Genomic DNA, 7,500 nt, shown 5'->3' with positions numbered 1-7,500 from the left:
GTTGTCACTTCAACTTTTGGCCGCGGTTGGCTACAATGAGTCTTGCCGGGCTTAATAGTCGGCGTGCGGGGGTGACTTTGCGAAGGCTAGCAGTGGGCAGAACCGGTTTATGATTTGCCCCCGTCGTCAGATTGACAAAGAGTCTGGTTATTCAGTTGTCCAAATGTTGTAAATTGGTTACTGAGTTGTCACTTCAACTTTTGGCCACGGTTGGCTGCAATGAGTCTTGCCGGGCTTAATAGTCGGCGTGGGGGGGGGGGGTGACTTTGCGAAGGCTAGCAGTGGGCAGAACCGGTTTATGATTTGCTCCCGTCGTCAGATTGACAAAGAGTCTGGTTAATCAGTTGTCCAAATGTTGTAAATTGGTTAATGAGTTGTCACTTCAACTTTTGGCCGCGGTTGGCTACAATGAGTCTTGCCGGGCTTAATAGTCGGCGTGGGGGTGAATTTGCGAAGGTGGCCGTGTTTGTATGCATGTTTGCCGGCGTGTTTAGGAAGGTTGGGTGGGTGGGTGGTTGTGTGGGCGCCGTGGTCTGAGGGCACATCCTGTGGGATGTGGGAGGCGGGGGAAGGAGAGCGCCCTTGGTGCGTGTGTCTAGGCGATGCATTGCGGAAGGATGGGCGGGTGGGGCCGGGCGTGTGGGTTCCCGACTTATCGGTGAACCATTTGCTACTGCGGGGCCAAAGCAAAAGGGAAAGCATAAGGGCGCAGGCTGCCCTCTGCGGGACAGGTCCGGCCCTGACGCCGGTTTACGATTTCTCCGGTAAAGCACCTGTCGGGTGGCGACCGGAGGGTCTTTGCAGGGCCTGGATCTCCGAGCCCGTGGGACAGGCGGGAAAGGGTGGCGGCAGCCGGTTGAAGTCCCGACCCTGGGCAGCCTCCCGGTCTTACCTCCATAACTTCGGCGAGGAGGGTCCGATCCCCGCGCGGTCGACGGCAGGCGGTAGGGCTCGGAGGGGCGCGGCCTGGTCCGCGAGTGCCCCGGCGCCGCCCCTCTGCCCGTCCGAGGGACAGTAGGAAATGGCCATACCGCTTTCCGGCCGATTGCCGCCGGACGTCCGGCCGCATTCGCTCGGTCTGCGCGGCCGGCGGTAGCCGGGGGCGAGGGGCATCGGGCGGTGGCGGAACCAGGCCGGCCCGACCGCTGGGGGCCGCCCGGGCGACGTTTGAATCTGTCGGGTCGGACCGCCGAATCCCGCGGGATTTCGGGATCGAATCTGCGGGTGGAATCGGCACCTCGTCCCGCTGTCCGGTTCCCCCCGGTCGACTGCAACGGGTTTCCGAGGCCCGTCGGTCAGGCGCGGTTCGCTCCGCAATCCGCCGGCCGATCGGCACCGGGCGGGGCTCTACGGAAAGAGGGGACCCTCCCGCGTCGAGTGCCGGCGCACCGACCCCGCAGGCTGACCGGGAAGGTGAAGACTCACCCCGCTGAATGCCCGGCCCCGGCTACCCTCCGGCTCCGGGGCCATAACTTCGGGGAGGGAGGTCCGATCCCCGCGCGGTCGACGGCAGGCGGTAGGGCTCGGAGGGGCGCGGCCTGGTCCGCGAGTGCCCCGGCGCCGCCCCTCTGCCCGTCCGAGGGACAGTAGGAAATGGCCATACCGCTTTCCGGCCGATTGCCGCCGGACGTCCGGCCGCATTCGCTCGGTCTGCGCGGCCGGCGGTAGCCGGGGGCGAGGGGCATCGGGCGGTGGCGGAACCAGGCCGGCCCGACCGCTGGGGGCCGCCCGGGCGACGTTTGAATCTGTCGGGTCGGACCGCCGAATCCCGCGGGATTTCGGGATCGAATCTGCGGGTGGAATCGGCACCTCGTCCCGCTGTCCGGTTCCCCCCCCGTCGACTGCAACGGGTTTCCGAGGCCCGTCGGTCAGGCGCGGTTCGCTCCGCAATCCGCCGGCCGATCGGCACCGGGCGGGGCTCTACGGAAAGAGGGGACCCTCCGGCGTCGAGTGCCGGCGCACCGACCCCGCAGGCTGACCGGGAAGGTTAAGACTCACCCCGCTGAATGCCCGGCCCCGGGCACCCTCCGGCGCCGGGGCCATAACTTCGGGGAGGGAGGTCCGAGCTCCGCGCGGTCGACGGCAGGTGAAAGGGGCCGGTGCGCCGCGGAAGGCGACAGCAGTCCCGTCAGGCTGCACCTCTGCTCGGGCGAACGGCGTCAGGAAAAGGGGAGAGCACTTCCCCACCGATAGCTCCGGAACGCCCGGACCCATTGGCCCGCGGCACCGGTGGCTGCTAGAGGGCCTCCGGCGCCGTCAGCCGGGGTACGTCCCAGGCCGGCCGGACGGCGGGCAGCCGGAGGCAACGGCCTGGAACGGAGCCAGACTTGAGTCGTTCCGTGTGCCGTGGGCAAAAAGGCAGGGCTGCGGGTCAGCGCAGTTTGGCAAACCTAGCCGCAAGTGCGGGAAGGGCGGAGGAGCACACGGACGCCGCCTTCCCAAACTGAGCCCAAAGTGCCCAGGCATGCCCGCTTGATCTCGCCTAATCAGTGAGCCCAAAATAATTTCAGAGTGTGGAAACCTGATCCAAAAAGGTCGAAAAGAACGGCCAGAGATCAAGTCCGAAAGGGGAAATCAGTAACAAGCAAGCAGAGTAATCATTAACCAAAAAGCGCAAAATTATGTTAAAAGTGTGAAATCATTAACCAAAAACTCGAAAATAATGTCCAGAGACCAAGTCCGAAAGTACAAATAATTAACCAGTAAGCAGAGTCATCATTAACCAAAAATCGCAAAAGTAAGTAAAAAGTGTGAAATCATTAACCAAAAATCGCAAAAGTAAGTAAAAAGTGTGAAATCATTAACCAAAAACTCGAAAATAATGTCCAGAGACTAAGTCCGAAAGGGCAAATGGTTAACCAGTAAGCAGAGTAATCATTAACCAAAAATCGCAAAAGTAAGTAAAAAGTGTGAAATCATTAACCAAAAATCGCAAAAGTAAGTAAAAAGTGTGAAATCATTAACCAAAAACTCGAAAATAATGTCCAGAGACCAAGTCCGAAAGGGCAAATGGTTAACCAGTAAGCAGAGTAATCATTAACCAAAAAGGGCAAAAGTAAGTAAAAAGTATGAAATCATTAACCAAAAAGCACAAAATTAAGTTAAAAGTGTGAAATCATTAACCAAAAAGTCGAAAATAATCTCCAGAGACTAAGTGCGAAAGGGCAAATGGTTAACCAGTAAGCAGAGTAATCATTAACCAAAAATCGCAAAAGTAAGTAAAAAGTGTGAAATCATTAACCAAAAACTCGAAAATAATGTCCAGAGACCAAGTCCGAAAGGGCAAATGGTTAACCAGTAAGCAGAGTAATCATTAACCAAAAAGGGCAAAAGTAAGTAAAAAGTATGAAATCATTAACCAAAAAGCACAAAATTAAGTTAAAAGTGTGAAATCATTAACCAAAAAGTCGAAAATAATCTCCAGAGACTAAGTGCGAAAGGGCAAATGGTTAACCAGTAAGCAGAGTCATCATTAACCAAAAATCGCAAAAGTAAGTAAAAAGTGTGAAATCATTAACCAAAAACCCGAAAATAATGTCCAGAGACTAAGTCCAAAAGGGCAAATGGTTAACCAGTAAGCAGAGTAATCATTAACCAAAAATCGCAAAAGTAAGTAAAAAGTGTGAAATCATTAACCAAAAACTCGAAAATAATCTCCAGAGACTAAGTGCGAAAGGGCAAATGGTTAACCAGTAAGCAGAGTAATCATTAACCAAAAAGGGCAAAAGTAAGTAAAAAGTATGAAATCATTAACCAAAAAGCACAAAATTAAGTTAAAAGTGTGAAATCATTAACCAAAAAGTCGAAAATAATCTCCAGAGACTAAGTGCGAAAGGGCAAATGGTTAACCAGTAAGCAGAGTAATCATTAACCAAAAATCGCAAAAGTAAGTAAAAAGTGTGAAATCATTAACCAAAAACTCGAAAATAATGTCCAGAGACCAAGTCCGAAAGGGCAAATGGTTAACCAGTAAGCAGAGTAATCATTAACCAAAAAGGGCAAAAGTAAGTAAAAAGTATGAAATCATTAACCAAAAAGCACAAAATTAAGTTAAAAGTGTGAAATCATTAACCAAAAAGTCGAAAATAATCTCCAGAGACTAAGTGCGAAAGGGCAAATGGTTAACCAGTAAGCAGAGTCATCATTAACCAAAAATCGCAAAAGTAAGTAAAAAGTGTGAAATCATTAACCAAAAACCCGAAAATAATGTCCAGAGACTAAGTCCAAAAGGGCAAATGGTTAACCAGTAAGCAGAGTAATCATTAACCAAAAATCGCAAAAGTAAGTAAAAAGTGTGAAATCATTAACCAAAAACTCGAAAATAATCTCCAGAGACTAAGTGCGAAAGGGCAAATGGTTAACCAGTAAGCAGAGTAATCATTAACCAAAAATCGCAAAAGTAAGTAAAAAGTGTGAAATCATTAACCAAAAACCCGAAAATAATGTCCAGAGACTAAGTCCGAAAGGGCAAATGGTTAACCAGTAAGCAGAGTAATCATTAACCAAAAATCGCAAAAGTAAGTAAAAAGTGTGAAATCATTAACCAAAAACTCGAAAATAATCTCCAGAGACTAAGTCCGAAAGGGCAAATGGTTAACCAGTAAGCAGAGTAATCATTAACCAAAAGGCGCAAAAGTAAGTAAAAAGTATGAAATCAGTAACCAAAAAGCGCAAAAATATGTTAAAAGTGTGAAATCATTAACCAAAAACTCGAAAATAATGTGCAGAGACTAAGTCCGAAAGGGCAAATAATTAACCAGTAAGCAGAGTAATCATTAACCAAAAATCGCAAAAATATGTTAAAAGTGTGAAATCATTAACCAAAAACTCGAAAATAATGTCCAGAGACTAAGTCCGAAAGGGCAAATGGTTAACCAGTAAGCAGAGTAATCATTAACCAAAAATCGCAAAAGTAAGTAAAAAGTGTGAAATCATTAACCAAAAACCCGAAAATAATGTCCAGAGACTAAGTCCGAAAGGGCAAATGGTTAACCAGTAAGCAGAGTAATCATTAACCAAAAATCGCAAAAGTAAGTAAAAAGTGTGAAATCATTAACCAAAAACTCGAAAATAATGTCCAGAGACTAAGTCCGAAAGGGCAAATGGTTAACCAGTAAGCAGAGTAATCATTAACCAAAAGGCGCAAAAGTAAGTAAAAAGTATGAAATCAGTAACCAAAAAGCGCAAAAATATGTTAAAAGTGTGAAATCATTAACCAAAAACTCGAAAATAATGTGCAGAGACTAAGTCCGAAAGGGCAAATAATTAACCAGTAAGCAGAGTAATCATTAACCAAAAATCGCAAAAATATGTTAAAAGTGTGAAATCATTAACCAAAAACTCGAAAATAATGTCCAGAGACTAAGTCCGAAAGGGCAAATGGTTAACCAGTAAGCAGAGTAATCATTAACCAAAAATCGCAAAAGTAAGTAAAAAGTGTGAAATCATTAACCAAAAACTCGAAAATAATCTCCAGAGACTAAGTCCGAAAGGGCAAATGGTTAACCAGTAAGCAGAGTAATCATTAACCAAAAATCGCAAAAGTAAGTAAAAAGTATGAAATCAGTAACCAAAAAGCGCAAAAATATGTTAAAAGTGTGAAATCATTAACCAAAAACTCGAAAATAATGTGCAGAGACTAAGTCCGAAAGGGCAAATAATTAACCAGTAAGCAGAGTAATCATTAACCAAAAATCGCAAAAATATGTTAAAAGTGTGAAATCATTAACCAAAAAGTCGAAAATAATGCCCAGAGACTAAGTCCGAAAGGGCAAATGGTTAACCAGTAAGCAGAGTAATCATTAACCAAAAATCGCAAAAGTAAGTAAAAAGTATGAAATCAGTAACCAAAAAGCGCAAAAATATGTTAAAAGTGTGAAATCATTAACCAAAAACTCGAAAATAATGTGCAGAGACTAAGTCCGAAAGGGCAAATAATTAACCAGTAAGCAGAGTAATCATTAACCAAAAATCGCAAAAATATGTTAAAAGTGTGAAATCATTAACCAAAAACTCGAAAATAATGTCCAGAGACTAAGTCCGAAAGGGCAAATGGTTAACCAGTAAGCAGAGTAATCATTAACCAAAAATCGCAAAAGTAAGTAAAAAGTGTGAAATCATTAACCAAAAACTCGAAAATAATCTCCAGAGACTAAGTCCGAAAGGGCAAATGGTTAACCAGTAAGCAGAGTAATCATTAACCAAAAATCGCAAAAGTAAGTAAAAAGTGTGAAATCATTAACCAAAAACTCGAAAATAATGTCCAGAGACTAAGTCCGAAAGGGCAAATGGTTAACCAGTAAGCAGAGTAATCATTAACCAAAAGGCGCAAAAGTAAGTAAAAAGTATGAAATCAGTAACCAAAAAGCGCAAAAATATGTTAAAAGTGTGAAATCATTAACCAAAAACTCGAAAATAATGTGCAGAGACTAAGTCCGAAAGGGCAAATAATTAACCAGTAAGCAGAGTAATCATTAACCAAAAAGCGCAAAAATATGTTAAAAGTGTGAAATCATTAACCAAAAACTCGAAAATAATGTCCAGAGACTAAGTCCGAAAGGGCAAATAATTAACCAGTAAGCAGAGTAATCATTAACCAAAAAGCGCAAAAGTAAGTAAAAAGTGTGAAATCATTAACCAAAAAGTCGAAAATAATGCCCAGAGACTAAGTCCGAAAGGGCAAATGGTTAACCAGAAAATCAGTCGAATAATGTCCAGAGACTAAGTCCGAAAGGGCAAATGGTTAACCAGTGGAAGGGCGATCAAGCGGAAAAATTTGCCCCGGTTACCCGGGATGGAGTTCCAGAGGTCCGGCCAGAGTTGTCAAATTCGTCCCGCTGATCGGACGCTTGTCATTCGGGTGGCTGGGGGTTGGCGGGGTATCTGCACAGTAGTAGGAGGTGGCAAGTCGGGACTTGGACGTTTATTCCAAGAGTCCACCCGAGCCTCCAGGTCTGCAGAGACCGACCCTAGCTGCCGCCCAACCGACTTTTAAGCCTTTTTCGGATGGGGATTTTTTCCCATTTTCGTCCATTTTTCGGGTTTTCTGTCGGGCTTAATAGGCGGCAGCCTGACCCCCCGGCCGAGGCGGGGGGCGCACTCTCCCTTGCGTAAGGGTCCGGATTTGCCCCGGAAAGTGCCCCCGACGGCCTCCCGACCCGGGTGCCTGCAGGGCGGGGGAAAGGGTAGTCCCAGCCGCAGGAAATCATTAACCAAAAGACTTAGCCGTCGGGGCAGAGGCTAAGACCCGGGCTGGTGAAATCATTAACCAAAAGGAATGCACCCTTTTCCGAAAGTGCAGGCCGAAATAAGGCGAGCCTTGGGCCGGGAAGGCCAAAACCCCCAACTCATGGAAGTGTATGGGGTCGGACTCGGCGACTTTCCCGGGCCCCGAGTTGACCTTTCCCCACGGGGGCGGTCAAGTTGCTCCCGCCAAGAGGGCACGTTGCATTTGCTGCCGCTCTAGTCCCCGGGCTAGTTAATCAGTTGCCGTCGGAAGTC

The sequence above is a fragment of the Heterodontus francisci genome, unplaced genomic scaffold, assembly GCF_036365525.1.
Source record: "Heterodontus francisci isolate sHetFra1 unplaced genomic scaffold, sHetFra1.hap1 HAP1_SCAFFOLD_988, whole genome shotgun sequence".
Taxonomy (NCBI): domain Eukaryota; kingdom Metazoa; phylum Chordata; class Chondrichthyes; order Heterodontiformes; family Heterodontidae; genus Heterodontus; species Heterodontus francisci.
The sequence above is the reverse complement of the archived record's forward strand: the minus strand, read 5'-3'. Positions refer to the sequence as shown.